The sequence below is a fragment of the Ambystoma mexicanum genome, chromosome 6q (genome assembly GCF_040938575.1).
Source record: "Ambystoma mexicanum isolate Mex_15411 chromosome 6q, UKY_AmexF1_1, whole genome shotgun sequence".
In the NCBI taxonomy this organism is placed as follows: Eukaryota; Metazoa; Chordata; class Amphibia; order Caudata; family Ambystomatidae; genus Ambystoma; species Ambystoma mexicanum.
In genome coordinates this window covers 276420120-276436748 of record NC_090937.1, presented here as the reverse complement: position 1 = coordinate 276436748, position 16629 = coordinate 276420120, and positions in this window count along the sequence as shown.

Here is a 16629-nt window from a genome sequence, read left to right as displayed (position 1 = left end):
CTTGTGGTGGTGCGGTCGCACTGTAGCAATGGTCCAATTTAACTTTGCTGTATTCTCCAAACACAGTTAATTCATGTTCTGGCCATTGGACATGAGCATCTCGAGCCTGAACACGCCTCGCCTCAATTAATAGTTCCTCCATAGTGTACATGGTCTGGCAAGCAACATCTCTCATTTGCTTCACTGTCTGTGTATGTATAGTTCTGACACCCACGGGTAATTGGAGGAGAGATTGGAAAAGGGATGTTCAGTTTAAACACAAGATAAAGTGTAGTCCAATTGACTGGAAAAAAACATAAAATAGTCCCCAGCACAAACATTTTTTTAAAGTTATGAACTGTTTGTAACTAACCTTTTTTTGGTTGTTTTTCTTTGCAACTTTTTTGACTCGACCTTCAACATCTGCCCGCTGTAGCTCCGATTCGTTTCCGCATGTCCTCCCTTCCTCTTGCGCTGCAACGACTATATTTTCTGTATCCGCATAGACAGCCCGGAATGAGGCTCCATCGTCTCCCTGAAACATAGTACTTTCATTACTATGTATCAAAATATTGTTAGCATAAAACACACGTGAGGACGAACACACAGGTACATCTCAATAGCCAAACACGATTTAAACATTGTGTGCAACAATCAAACGACAAGTATTCGACCAGTGATGATCTATTTCGATGGAGCTGTCAGTATCCATACCTCTGGCTCTGCATGGACTGCCATGAATGGTTGTATTGGAGAGGAGGCATCAGCATCTCCCTGAAACACAGTACTTGCATTAGTATGGTTTTCAATATTGGAAACATAACACACACTTGGGGTCGACGGCACAGGTACATATAAAGAGATAACCACAAATGATGCATTGTCTAAAACAATCAAGGAAAATATAATTATGCAGATTTCATCGACTTATTTCTCCGATTCCTTTACATCTGCATCATCAAAATGGGATGTTGTGATTGTAGTGGAAGCTCCGTCGTCTCCCTGAAACACAGTACTTGCATTAGTATGGTTTTCAATATTGGAAACATAACACACACTTGGGGTCGAACGCACAGGTACATATAAAGAGATAACCACAAATGATGCATTGTCTAAAAGAATCAAGGAAAATCTAAATATAATCACATTTCATCGACTTATTTCTCCGATTTATTTACATCTGCATCATCTAAATGGGATGTTGTGGTTGTAGTGGAAGCTCCGTCGTCTCCCTGAAACACAGCACTTGCGTTAATAGGGAAGAAAGTATAGCAAATGGAATCACGTTATATGATCACGCATGATGGAGCTGTCAGTATCCATACCTCGTGCTGCTGAAGAATATCTATGGATGTTGCAAATGTAGTGCGCACTTCCGAAAGCTGTTGCGCCGATTCGCATACGCATGGTCCCGCTTCCACTTCCCCTGGAATTACTTGAATGTCAGGCTATGCATCAAGTGCAGGGGTTGACGCTCCATCAACTGCCTGAAACATAGTACTTGCATTAGTGAGGATTCCAATAGTGAAAACATAACACACACCTGGGGTCGACAGCACAGGTACATATCAACGGCTAACCACGAAAGAAACATTGTGTAGAACAATCAACAACAAGAATTCCAGCTCTGATGATGATGCTCGATGGAGCTGTCAGTATCCATACCTCCTGCTGGTGAAGATCATCAAGAAATGTTGTAGATGTGGCGGACGCTTCAGCATCTCCCTGAAAGACAGTACTTGCATTAGTATGGATAACACTAATTATAACTGAAAACAAACACCAGTGGACGATAACTAAGGTGTGTATCAATTGGAAAGAACTAACCAAACATTCGGTAAAATAATTACATGATAGAATAAAACTATTACTTGACATGCATAAAACAAGTATGTAGCGGATTAGCCTAGTAAGATTACCTGATACGCGCTAGAAGTGGTTGATAACTGCGACCACGTCAAGGATGTAGAATGTTCTTGCTTCAGATTCAAGGGATAGTCAAGAAGTTGTAAAGGTAAATTAATGATTGATAATGAAATGCCAATATTAAAAATAGCCATGTAAGGCGACAGAATACTTGAAAAATGCTCAATACAGCACAGTTCCCTGTTCTCATATATATACATTGCGTTTGTGGGTTATGAAATCGAAAAAGAATATATTGATAAATGTCATTATTCAAAAAGCTATACACATATCAATATCGAAATTATTACAAGGGATAGAACACCTACAATATCAATTAATCCATTCGGCTACCTACACACTACCACAAGGCCTAAAGCTAAATCCAGACACTTGACTCACCGGTGGCGGAATGTGGACGAATAGAGTGGGAATAGCGTTTTCGAGCAATTTCCGTGTCGTTCGCCGTTTATTCTTCTTTGTTACCCAAGATGGTGTGTACATGTCCAAGGAAAAGTGTCTGTCTGCAGATGCGGTATCGATCACCCCTCTTGTCCTGTAAGACTTGGTGGACTCTACTTTCCAGCTCATCCAGTTTTCGGGAATACATGCATTGTAGTGCCTTCAGATTTCGCATGGGTCTTCGAAGGGGAACCGCTAATCGAACAGGCAGGCATTGTTGATAAATCTGAAAAGTAAATATCGACATTATTATACAATCTTCAAGAATAAAGATTTGATACAAAAGTAAATGAATCATACAATGATCAATGCAAGGTTTATTTTGGTCGCAGGAACTATACCAGTTCATTATGTGCAGCTTAGTATTTGCATAAGTTGTAGATATGTATAAATGATGTGACTAAAATCTGAACATGTGAGTCGTCCCTTGGATGTTCTGTCTTGCATGAGAAGGAAACATGCTTACATTATAGACTGGACCCCTGAAGGATGCAACTCGATGACAATAGACACAGATGAAAATAAATAGATCTATTGATAGCATAGCAATGGAAACTCAAGTCAATAGTAATGAGACCAATGAACATAGCACTATTGTGTACTCTACTCGCAAATAGATAGAAATTTAAAAATCTGCTAAATATGACTAGGATACATGGCCTTACCTTGACCAACAAAGAGTTGGATTCAGCAAGCAGAGCAGTATGTTGCAGGAGAATAGGTGGGTGGCCACAGGTAGCACACTGATGGGTTTGCTCTAAGCGGTCACAGAAGTTCACGGATAGCACGACGACGAGCAGATTAGCGTAGATCTCAGTGGTTGCCAGGTAGCACATTCAGGAGTTGACTTGCAAAGCACAAAGATGTTCTTATGAGACATATCAAGTGGTTTATAAAGTATTAGAAATGGGGGGGGTGTTTGTGAATGAATGACGTATGTATGTTGTGGTATTAGGGGGGCGGCCTGCTTCAAGGGGAGGCCTGGCTGGAGACACGGGGTCTGAGGAGGACATGTGACCGATGGCCCCTTGGCGTTGGATACCTTTTGAAGTGTACATGTAGTTTGGCACCTTGGCCTTTCGCGCCCCTGACAGCGTGCATCCACTGGCGCGAACCGCCTTTGATAGAGGGTGGGTGGGATGGAGGGGCCTGGGGCGTGCAGATAAGGCACAGGAAGACTGCTGAATGGAGACACACTTATGTGGATTTCAGGGGGGGCGGCCTGCTTCAAGGGGAGGCCTGGCTGGAGACACGGGGTCTTAGGAGGCCATGTGAGCAATGGCCCCTTGGCGTGGGATACCTTTTGAAGTGTACATGCTGTTTGGCACCTTGGCCGTTTGCGCCCGTGACAGCCCCCCAGGCCAGCGCTCATCCCCGGGTGCGAACCGCCTTTGATAGAAGGTGGGTGGGATGGAGGGGCCTGGGGTGTGCAGATAAGGCAGAGGAAGACTGCTGAATGGAGACACACTTATGTGGATTGCAGGGGGGCGGCCTGCTTCAAGGGGAGGCCTGGCTGGAGACACGGGTCTGAGGAGGCCATGTGAGCAATGGCCCCTTGGCGTGGGATACCTTTTGGAGTGTACATGCTGTTTGGCACCTTGGCCGTTTGCGCCTGTGACAGCCCCCCATGCCAGCGCTCATCCCCGGGTGCGAACCGCCTTTGATAGAGGGTGGGTGGGATGGAGGGGGCTGGGGCATCCAGATAAGGCACAGGAAGACTGCTGAATAGAGACACACTTATGTGGATTGCAGGGGGGCGGCCTGCTTCAAGGGGAGGCCTGGCTGGAGACACGGGGTCTGAGGAGGTCATGTGAGCAATGGCCCCTTGGCGTGGGATACCTTTTGAAGTGTACATGCTGTTTGGCACCTTGGCCGTTTGCGCCCGTGACAGCCCCCCATGCCAGCGCTCATCCCCGGGTGCGAACCGCCTTTGATAGAGGGTGGGTGGGATGGAGGGGCCTGGGGCGTGCAGATAAGGCACAGGAAGACTGCTGAATGGAGACACACTTATGTGGATTGCAGGGGGGCGGCCTGCTTCAAGGGGAGGCCTGGCTGGAGGCACGGGGTCTGAGGAGGCCATGTGAGCAATGGCCCCTTGGCGTGGGATACCTTTTGGAGTGTACATGTTGTTTGGCACCTTGGCCGTTTGCGCCCGTGACAGCCCCCCATGCCAGCGCTAATCCCCGGGTGCGAACCGCCTTTGATAGAGGGTGGGTGGGATGGAGGGGCCTGGGGCGTGCAGATAAGGCACAGGAAGACTGCTGAATGGAGACACACTTATGAGGATTGCAGGGGGGCGGCCTGCTTCAAGGGGAGGCCTGGCTGGAGACACGGGGTCTGAGGAGGCCATGTGAGCAATGGCCCCTTGGCGTGGGATACCTTTTGGAGTGTACATGCTGTTTGGCACCTTGGCCGTTTGCGCCCGTGACAGCCCCCCATGCCAGCGCTCATCCCCGGGTGCGAACCGCCTTTGATAGAGGGTGGGTGGGATGGAGGGGCCTGGGGCGTGCAGATAAGGCAGAGGAAGACTGCTGAATGGAGACACACTTATGTGGATTGCAGGGGGGCGGCCTGCTTCAAGGGGAGGCCTGGCTGGAGACACAGGGTCTGAGGAGGCCATGTGAGCAATGGCCCCTTGGCGTGGAATACCTTTTGAAGTGTACATGTTGTTTGGCACCTTGGCCGTTCGCGCCCCAGACAGCCCCACATGCCAGCGCTCATCCACGGGTGCGAACTGCCTTTGATAGTATATCGTTGCTTATCAATAACAAATGCCACATACCGGAGATTCTTGTGAGCACAGACCCACACTTCAACCGGTGTATTATAGTGGTCAAGACCCTTAACCTAAGGCCTGTATAATCCAATGGTAATTGTTAGTATAGATATATGTGTGACTTTTATAGAGACATAACCTACTGAAAGACTTTGAACAAGTGTTATTTAGTGCATGCATTATCGAGAATATGTTATGTTAGCTTAGATAGATAGTGACCACCCTGCTTCACAGCGACCAGACCTTCACCCATTCGGACACAGATATCTAACGTCCATCCTTGAATGGAGACACACTTGATTCATTTAAAAAATCGAAACAACCGTTGTTAAAATATATGTGGTGTTTTATTTTGTATCTTATTTTCATGACACAAAAATACAAGACTTTAAAGATTATACAGGTCAGGTTGCAGCACAGCGAGAGAAAATCCCCTGTACTGACCGCTGTCACTCGGGAACGTTTCTCTTATGGCACGAACGGCACAGGCGGCTATCACTCTTCGAACGCGGTGTCCAAGCCTCCCGTGGAGCCACCATGTAAAGGAACGATAGGCCACCAGCCTGTACCACCTGTGAAAAGGAATGAAACAAACTGTTTTTAAATGACCAAGGTAAGTTTAATAAACGTTTGTTGTCAATGAAAATTCTTGTAACTAATGGCATTCTGCACGGACAAATGCTATATAAACAATGCACACTATTGAACGACTTACATGCGTTACAATGATATGTAGATGTAATTTTGGATATAGTAGAAGAACATGAAATAGGAGTGGCATGAAAAGCAGAGTATACTTACTCGTTACTCGGATTACGAGGACGAACAGTTGCGCGAAGTTCGTGCATAAGCACCATCATTATTCTCAACACGGCCCATGTGAGGCAGGCTGCCCTGAAGTCTGGCAGCTCGGTGATGCATTGTGGTCATGGCTCGCCTTCCGAAATGTAGGCCAGGCATCCCGCGTTTTCTCAGCAGCAGCAGTTCTCCTCCTCGGTTGGCATTAGTTCGCACCGATTGCATGTGCACCAGGTGGAGACGCCGTACATGCTACTAGGCCCAGGCTCTTCATCTGTTGAATCGTCCTCCCAACTGCTGTCCGAATCCCCACCGTTTTCGCATGCTTCCCTTTCCAGTAGTTCCTCCTCGGTATACTCGGGCTCGTACATGTAGGGCATTATTGTAGCCATTGTGTGGTAAACAAAGTAAAATTATTTACCGAGATGGTACAGGTGTTCACACGGGCTACAAGCAGCGAAGGTAGCTGACCAGAGCACAGAAACGAGTCACAGAATACTCAAAGTAACACAGAGAGAGGAATGGAATCGAAAATCTGCTGCTGTGTGTTGGGAAATGGTCTGTTTATACTTATTGAGGAAAGAGGCGTCCTGCCATTTCCATGGCGACACGTCATTAGCTGAAGCGCAGCGAATGTTGACACAAGACGTGCTTTGGCGTTGGGAAATGGGCGGTACGAGTCTGCTGATGACAGGCTCAGGGGCGGGGGAATTGATTTAGTGCTGCAGAAGCAGGTCAGCCAGGGCGATGGGGCAAGTGATAGGATTATCATAAAATAGCGGCTCCCTGGTGCCTGTTTTCGCGTGCGTTTAATGGACGAAAACTCGGGTAAGGTCCATAGGAAAGTTTTCTAAAATCGAGCCACTTAGGCTTAAAAAAACATGGCCGACCCGTAGGGACAATAAAATGTTTTACTGGACCATGCCTTTAAGCGTAATTGCTGTATAATAACACATCATTATCATTTGGTCATGGACATCTGCTTGCATTCACAGTTATTTGGTAATATGGGCCTATACAGACTGATCTTAACAATACATATGGCGATCCATTCTTGTATGAAATGTTCATCATATTATAGTGATATCGTAACCATATTTTTCATTGTGTACAATGCTATGAGATGCCAATTCCTGTTTTGTCAACAGGTGAAAGGTTGTGTTCCATCGCTACCCGCGCTATCAGTTCGGGGTGGGGTCAAATGACATCATTTCCTGTGATGTCATCAGGGGTCAAGGGTCACGTGATGTCACTTCCGCTACCCCTGGCATTTTGGTGAAATGGCGTCCCTGCTTACGTTACGCCTTGGCATGCGTTTACCTTTAGAAAGATTTAGTGAGCTGAAATGTTCTATTTCCCTAACCTGACTCATGAACCTCCACACCTAGCTCATGTTTCTATCGTGGGAAGTTATATGAAACATGCCCATCACCCTGCCCAAGCCGATGGGCCCATGCAAGTTGCCAGAGCCCCTTATTCATTTTAGAAGGGGACACCGCTCCACAGCCCAGCCGAGGGATATGCGGACATTGTTACATGAAAGTGTCAGACATGGGAACCAAGCACCTAGCATGGTGAGTTGTAAATACTTCATGACACTATCTGTTTTGAGCAACTCCTCTAGGCAACATACCAGACCACACTATACTTTAGCAGCTTCACTTCTGCTGCCTTAATTAAGAAATGAAAACATGCATCCAAGGTAAAGACATGGTGTTCCACACTGTGCCTGAAGGGGTCAGCCTTGCACTGAGGATCAGCCACCTCTAGGCCTTCAGGCTAAATTCTTCATTCAAATGCGTGCCCTGTTCAGTCGACCTACCAAAGCAGACCATTTAAGTTACATTTGTCTGCAAGGAAACACAGACCAATCAGTCATGGGAACAAAGGGAAATCCACGTTCCCCTTTATTATTTCGGACTGATAGACTGACCCAAAAGAAACTCGCCACTTCCTGGTTCAACTGGACAGTCGTGGGCTTTAGACATTGTGGAATGTCAGACCCAGGAGGCGGACAGCAGGTCATGGTTCAAGTTTGATTTTTATTTAAATTAAGAAGGCCTATTCTTCCCCTATCTCCCTATCTTGGCCCCGTCTAAAAAAAGAAAAAAGAATGATAAATGATGCTAGTCCGTAAGTCTTTCTTACAAACCTAACAGTCCTCTGTCCCACACACCTAATGTAACCTGAGTACCTACCCTACCACCAATAGAAAGGGCTAACATAAAGTTGACCAGAACAGTTCTCTGGGGCATTTCTTTCTCAATTGCTGAAAATGTGGTTGGCATCTGACCCCCACCTAAATGTCTCTTTGGAAGTTTCCAGGCCCTGGCCTTGCTGGATAGCTCAGAGAATGTCCTTCAAGTCTTCCTTGTTTCCTTGTACAACATTCTTTGAGGATCCCAATTGAATAGTGATTTCTCCACTCTGGAGTAAATGACCTTGGGTCGTATGTCTCTCTCGCCCTCTTGTTGTGTTGCTTCTTACACCCCCTTTTGGGGTTTGGTTTCTTCCACCTTCTCAAGTGGTCTGTATGCTCTTGACCTTCATGGATTATTGTGTTTTTTACCCCTTCTTGGGGTCGATTGGCTTTAACCCCACAGATGGCTCTGTGGTCTCTTACCCCGCTTGCAGGGTATTGTATATCTTACAAATACCAAATGTAGTGATTAACAGTATGCAGTGCGCTCAACTACCTAAAATCCTGTCAAAATGCAGCAGAAAATGCCCACAGGGTTCCCCTCGGTCGCTCGAAAAGCGATAAACATTAGAGATTGTGGTCTGTATTTGTACTGCGCGAACAGACTTCAAGTTGCAGTAATCTATACTCTAAAACAGTTTTAAAGTCCCAAAACACTGTCAAGAAATATAGATGTAGCCATCCGATGTGTGAGTGGTGATTTATTCTATGCACAGCCAACACGTGTTTCGACCAATCGGTCGTTCTCAAGGCAAATAATTCTGGGGATGAATCCCTAGCTGTTCATTCGCCAAACTACTTTGGTGGAATCAGTTGATTGACTTGTAGTTTAATGGTGCCTTTTTCATTAGATAGTGATACATAGAATAAATCACTACTCACACATCGTATGGCTACAACTATATTTCTTGACAGTGTTTTGGGACTTTAAAACTGTTTTAGAGTATAGATTACTGCAACTTGAAGTCTGTTTGCGCAGTACAAATACACACCCCAATCTCTAATATTGTAGATCTTAACCTTTCATTGGGTCGTTTGACGTTCACCCATCTAGGATCTCCTGGTTTCTCACCCCGCTTTGGGGTATGGTATATCTTGCCCCTCCTTGGGGTCATTTGGCTTTCAGGGGTCTTCTGACATCTCCCCACCGTGGAGTATTGCCAAATCCCTCTGCCATCCTCCCTGCTCCCAGGAACAGCGATATACCTTCTGTGTCATGGTGGCATTCCTGCTTGAGGCAGTCTCTTTGGCTGCTGCGGTATCACGGTTCAGCCACTTCCTGGGTTCCCAGTGTCGGTTCATCAAATCAGCCTCCTCTTCGGTCATAGGCTGGCTGGTTCATCGAAGCTGTGGGCTGTGGGCGGGGATCAATTGCTTCTGGTTTGGGCAGTGCTTCTCCATTTGCTCAGTTGAGCCGAACTGACTGCAGACCGTTTATGAGCTGGCAGTCTTTCGCAGGTTTCTTGGCTCCTCCGCACCAGAAGCCTTATGCTTCAAACTGCTGGTTGGCACTACCCTCCAGGAGGGGGTCCCCCCTGGTGGCTCACCCCATGGGACTTCATCTTCTCTTTCCTTCTCTTATCATCTTGTCCCTGCAGCGTCTTTATGGTTCAAGCTGAGACGAAATTGGACGATCCATTGATTCTGTGTTTCTCGTAATGAGTGTCTGATGAAAAGGTCAGATACCACACCAAACATTTATAAAGGGTCATAAGTAAAATTATACTTGTCAATCCCCATATAGCCAACAAACATATGAAACTTTTCACATAATGGGGATAAATGCAATCCCTTTCTGGGGATTCTTTGTCCACCAAGGGGGAGTCACACCAGTGGGATCCCACTTGCCCTGTTGCCTAGCGGGTGTTAACTACCTCTGTGCATTACTTTGCACGTGTGTTCATGGCCCCTCAAAGATGGCCGTTCTGTGGTGTTTCTGACTGCCTCTCCACCTAGTCTGGCCTGACTCCCACCCCCATTGGCTACCAGGCCTAGATCAGCCAATTGCTGCAGCCGAGAGGCAGGATCAGGCACAGACTACCACGGTCCCCATCCGAGGGCTCCTCTTCACTTCTGCTTCCTCATAGCTCAACTCTGAGCCTGGTTTTACGCTGTTCCTGCCTTCACCCTGCTCTTCAAGCCTCCCGACCCCTCCTGGACCCTTTCAGGGGTAATGTTACGCTCACCTGATTCCCACGGGGGCGTCGATCTGGACTGGCCCGCTGTTGCTTCCACCAGAGTCACACGTTGAGCCGAGATGACAGACTGGACAGACCCACTTAGCTTCGTTTGTTGGACTCGTACGAATATCTTTCTGCAATGGAGAAAGGGAATTAACCTCCCGTAATCTGAGCGTTAACCCGCCATCCCACTCCCCTTGTCTGCCCACAGAACACTCGTGAAGTTCCCTCTTAATCTCACCTGAAGATTTGGAAAGATGAGCTCTCCATCCTGCGTCGAGCGCAGGGGCGCGTAGACGACCAGTTACTTCACTGGTGTGGAGGAATTGGTGAGTTCCAGTATTGACTCTAAGTCCAATTGTTCGTAAGAGTTCAAAAGTCTGATGTTCACTCTGCCAGATTCCTTGCAGGTTGCTGATTTAAACCACCAGAAGAGTTCCAAGTGGCAATTGGTAAGATCCTGGTAAGTCTATTGTGGTTCTCCCCTTTGGGGCCGGGGTACAGCGATGATGCAGAATTAACTGCGCCGACCCGAAATGAGGTGAGTACCCCCCTGTGGTAAATCAGGTAAGTCTTTTGGGTTAGGTTGTATTGTCCTTGTTTTTTCCCCTTAGGGGCCGGGGTGCGGCGGTGATGCGGAATTGACTGCGCCGACCCGAAATGAGGTGAGTACCCCCCTGTGGTAAATCAGGTAAGTCTTTGGGGTGTTTTGTATTGTCCTTGTTTTCCCATTAGGGGCCGGGGTGCGGCAGTGATGCAGAATTGACTACGCCGACCCGAGATGAGGTGAGTACCCCCCTATGGTAAATCAGGTAAGTCTTTGGGGGTGGTTTGTATTGCCCTTGCTCACCTATCTGTTCTTGTCTCCCCCAGGTGTTGAAGAATGGCCTGGAGATGCTGGATTCGCGATGGAGTAAAGGAATGCAGTCCCGGTTGGTGAGTTCAGCGCGGCGCTGCAAGGTGTGTGGCAATGCACCTGAGAAGGCTTCTCTCTTCCAGATCGACGATGTGCTGGATCAAGGATTCAGGTAAGGGTTTTGTTCTGACCTCTTCTCCTTCTCCTTTTCTTGTTCCAGGTGTTCCAGGGCTGAAGCAGGCGTGGCTGAAGACTGGAGCTGCTGAAGACACGGTGAGCGTTTCGCTGCAGCAAGCAGAATAATGCGAAGCACGTGTGGCTGTCCGGGTGTGGCTTAAATAGCCTTGGAAGAAGTCCCAGTTAAGTATTCTTCCACAGCCCCACCCAAGAGGAAAGGAGTCCCTGAGGTAAAGTAGTCCCTTCAAGCCTCATTTGGCTTGTGGCTTCGTGCAGCATGGTCTGCATCAGGTAGGTATGCAGCATGGTCTGCAACAGGTAAGATTTCTGTAATGAGCCTGGCTCCCATGGCGCCAGGACTGACTTTATTCTTATGAGCCTGGCGCCATAGGCACCAGGACTGTAGCCAAAGAGCCCCTAACTGGGGTTTTTGGGCATGCTTCAAGTGGCATGATGCCTGATTCCGGGGTTGCTGGGCCTGGTCTGGCTTTCCGGGGGCAGGCATCGTGACAGGTAAGCAGCGAAATTGTGCTTATTTTACCACGCTACTCATTATTTTTCGTACAGCGAGGTCTGAAATCTACATCTGCATCTGGGGGCACGGCGCTTGTTGATCATCAGCAGTTCTCTTAACTTGGACCTTTTTCTGTGTACTTGGTGGCTCTTTTAACTACCTCTGTGCATTATTTTGCACGTGTGTTCCTGGCCCCTCAAAGATGGCCGCTCTGTGGTGTTTCTGACTGCCTCTCCACCTGGTCTGGCCTCACTCCCACCCCCATTGGCTACCAGGCCTAGATAGGCCAATTGCTGCAACCGGGAGGCGAGAGCCAGCCCTGAGCACTAAAGGCCCACACAAAGGCCCCTGCCTGCTTCCTGTCTGCCGCTGACTGACCGCATTTCTATTACACCCCAACCCTGCTTCTGGTTTCCACCCCCAGACTACCATGTCTCTCCCACCTCACTCATCATGGGTTACTTACCCTCTCATCCCTGCCTGTTTTTCTCAGTCTACCCTCTTTGTACTAACCTAAGTCTTTCTGTACTCACCTTTCCTTTCTCACACACCCATTTCTTTTCCTAACAACATGCTCTTAAATGGAACTGGAAAGTGAAACTTGGATCTGTTTTGCTTTTAACTGGAAAGTCAAACTTGGATGTATTTTGCTTTTAACTGGAAAGTCAAGCTTGGATGTATTTTGCTTTTAACTGGAAAGTCAAACTTGGATGTATTTTGCTTTTAACTGGAAAGTCAAGCTTGGATGTATTTTGCTTTTAACTTTGCCCATTGACTGTAACCTGTGAGCCCAGTGACTGTTCCATACCACTGCACCTGCCTACTCCCTCCATCTTCCTCCTCTACCCTCCCTCCTGCTTCTCTATCAGCAATCCCTCCCTTCTCACTAAGTCTGGAAAGAAGAAGTTCAAAAAGGATATCCTCACCCCGGACTCCCTATTGCTGATACCTATTCCAGCGCCTCTTCAAGACAGACCCTCACCGACATCCTTTTTGTTGTTCCTTTGCCAGATCTATGGACTCCGCATATGATCTCTGTGCTCTGTCCTGTCTCCTCCTCTCCCATTAACGGTGGCACTCGCTGGGATGTTCTCATGGATTCCTTTCACTTCTCTAGAGTCATCCTTAATGTCTATCTAAAAGGCACTGTCATGGTCCAAGGTCCTCAGGCCAATCTCCTCCTCTTTGATAGGTGTTTCCCTAGCCTCATCAACTTCCTCTCAGCTCCTGCTGTCCCTTCCTCTCACTCCTCTGCTACCTTGCACACTCCTCCCTCTCTCTCTGCCCCTTTACAGGCTACCTCCTCGCCTCCGCAGGGCGTACCTATGATTTGTACCCCTCCCCGGAAGGTCTTTAAGGCTGGCAACCTTCTGCATATGGCCACTCTCAACTCTCGCTCCGTTGTCAAACATTTCTCTGACATCTGTCACCTCCTCGAAGAACTTGACCTTGATGTCCTCGGTCTTACTGAGACATGGTTCACGGCCACCTTCATCACAAGCTTTGACACTATCCTCCCTGACGGCTACAAGATCCTCGCCGCACCCAGACTCTCCCGGCCTGGAGGTGGTGTAGCCTTGATCTTCCCTGAGTGGATTCCTGCCACTATCATTCCCACTCAGATTTACCCCTCCTTCGAATGCCTTGTCTGCAGGCTCTCTATCTCTCCTAACCACTCTCTTACAAAATCACCTCTTTTATCTCAGATTGGGCTGACCTCTCCTCCTCCCACCTGGCCCGAAACCACCCAGCTCCTCTTCCTTGGGGACCTAAACATCCACCTTGATTCTCCCTGTCCCTCATCTTTGCTCTTTCGTGACCTCTGCGATTCCCTCTCTCTCTCCATCCTCCCCTCTAGCCCTACGCACTCTGCAGGACACACCCTTGATGCCTTGATCTCATCTGGCCTCCCCCTCTCTACCTCTCTGACTACCCCACTCTCATGGAGTGATCACTGCCTCCTCTCCTCTCATCTCTCACTCTCTTTCCCCCAAGCCAAGCCTACCCCTACACTGCCACCTACCTTCACGGGCATCTGGCCCATGAAGCGCGTGTCAGTTGAGGCTTTTGCTGCCACCTTCTCCCGCCCCAGCCCCCATCTGGCTGATTCACACCCTGACACAGCCCTGGCCCTTCTCTACTCCTCTATTTCTGATACTCTTGACGCTCTTGCCCCTGTCATGAGGATCCGTTTGAAGCCCAAAGCCAAGTGCAACTCTTGGTTTGACTCCGACCTAGTCACACTTAAAAGTAAGTGTAGGGCGGCGAAGAGGAAATGGAGAACTTCTTGCTCATCCTCTGACAAACTGGCCTGTCACCTGCTCCAAAGACAATACTGACTCTCTGTTCGCACTAAGAAGAGAGCACACATTTAAGCCTGTGTCTCTGCGGCATCTAACAACTCGGCCAAACTCTTTAAAATCTGCAAGGAGCTGGCCAACCCTGCTGCAGTCTCTAACCCACTACTGCCCCCCAGGCTCTCTGCAATGCCCTTGCCTCTCATTTTATCTCAAAAACTCAAGACATCCTATCCACCCTCTCCTCCCTAGCCTCTCCGCCCCACTCTACATCTGCACTTTCTGACCCCCTTCAGACAAAACCCCCACCCACCTTCTTGTACTTTCCTCTTTTCTCCCCTGATGAGGTCGCTAGACAAGTCCGATCTATGAAAGCCTCATCAAAACAGGTTCGTCCCTGTTCCTCCAAAACCATCAAGGACCATATTGACACCCACGCTCCAGCCCTTGCCGAATTCTGCAACCTCTCCTTTGCCTCCGGATCCTTCCCCTCCTCACTGAAGCACTCCCTTGTGCATCCTCTTCTCAAGAAACCACATCGGATCCTTCCGATCCCGCTAACGCCCAATTCCATCACTCCCTTTCTGGGCAAACTCCTGGAAAAGCTGGCCATCTACCAGCTTAACCTTCACTCTGATTCTGTTCTCTGTCTCCACGATCACCAGTCTGGCTTCAGAGCAGCCAGAAGCACGGAAACTGCTCTCCTGAACACCCGTGAATATCTGCTCTCCAACCTTGACTCTAACATTCCCTCTGTCCTCATCCTCCTTGATCTCTCTTCTGCCTTCGACACAGTAAACCATACAATATTGCTCAACCGTCTCCGTGATAACCTGGGTATCACTGATCAGGCTCTGGCTTGGCTGACCTCTTTCCTCTCTGATCGACCCTCCCAGGTCCAACTTGGGTCCTTCCTATCATCTATCTTCCTCTCTACCTGTGGTGTCCCTCAGGGGTCTAACCTCTCACCCTGGGTTTTCAACCAATACCTGGCAACTCTCGCCCACTGCATTGCCATCTTCTGCTCAAATTCCACTGCTACGCTGATGACACTCAGTTAATTTTCAGGCTGCCCTCGGCCACCTTATCTCCCTCTCTTATCTCTGAATGCCTAACTGCCATTCAAGATTGGTGTGCCGCCAATGATCTTTGTCTGAATGCCAGCGAGACGGAGATCCTCCTCATCAGCACACCTTCACCATCCTTTCCCCTCACTGTCTGGCCTGCTTCCATGGGCCCTCCACCCACCCCCACCTGTGTGGCTAAGAACCTTGGGGTCATCTTTGACTCCACCCTTTCCTTCTCTGCCCACATCTCTGAGGTCTCTAAAAAGTCAAACTTCCTACTGCACCTCCTCAGAGGTACTCTACGTTTCCTCTCCTTCCCCCAGAAGCTCATGGCATCCCAAGCTCTGGTTCTCTCTAGGTTGGACTATGGTAACAGCCTCTTTCTAAATCTACCTTCCTCTACTCTCCGCCCTCTGCAACTAATTCAGAACAGGACTGCGAGACTTGTCCTTGGCCTTAAGCCCTGGTATCGTATCTCTCCAGCCCTGAAATCTCTTCATTGGCACCCAGTGGATTCAAGGATTAAATTCAAAACCCTCTGCATTATCCACAAGGCTTACTGGGGCCTGGGTCTAAAATAACTTCAGCTATCCCTCTGCAAATACCTCCCCTCTCGAGCTCTCCGCTCCTCTACCTCTAATTTCCTCAGGGTCAGTTGTTTTTCTAAGAAACAAGCTGGGGGTCGATCTCTTTCTTCGGCTGGGGCCTCCCTCTGGAACAGCCTCCCTACAACCCTAAAACTTGAGGAGAACCACCTCCGGTTCCAGAAGCACCTTAAGACCATCCTCTTTGCTTCTGCTTTCACCCCCCCTCTCCTCCACTGATTCGGGTCTCTCTTGGTACTGTGCACCTGGCCACCCTCGGTCCACTGGGCGCAGGCTCCTGCGTATCTTTTCTACCCTCCTGCACTGCCTCCCGGCCACCCTTTGCATTGGGGTCTGTATCTGTACCCACACAGTCCCCCCACTTCCTCCCTTGCACTTACCAGACCTACACTGTCTGCTTCCCTCAACTTAGCACTTGTTGGATGCACTACTATTTTCTGTGTTTGCTGTTTTTATCATGTATTTATCAGTATTTATTCCTGCTCTCTGCTTGCTCTGCACTTTCCACTTCTCCCCCCTCCCTTGCACTTTTTCCCGCACCCTCTCCCATGCACTTGCGCGTTCTCAATGTCACTGGGCCTAGTAAGATCGTTGTTTTGTTTTCTCCTCTGTTCCCCTCCCTTGCGTGCTCTGAAACACATGTGTATGAGCGCATTATAAATAAAATATCAATCAATCACTCAAACCTTAGAGGGCTCAGCTACCTGGTCCCAAAGGGGGTGACGCCCTCTTGGGGAGAAATTACGAATTGCCTGGATTTCACTATGTGAAAAAGCAAGGACAGAACAATGGGACCTCCAGAAATGCCATGCA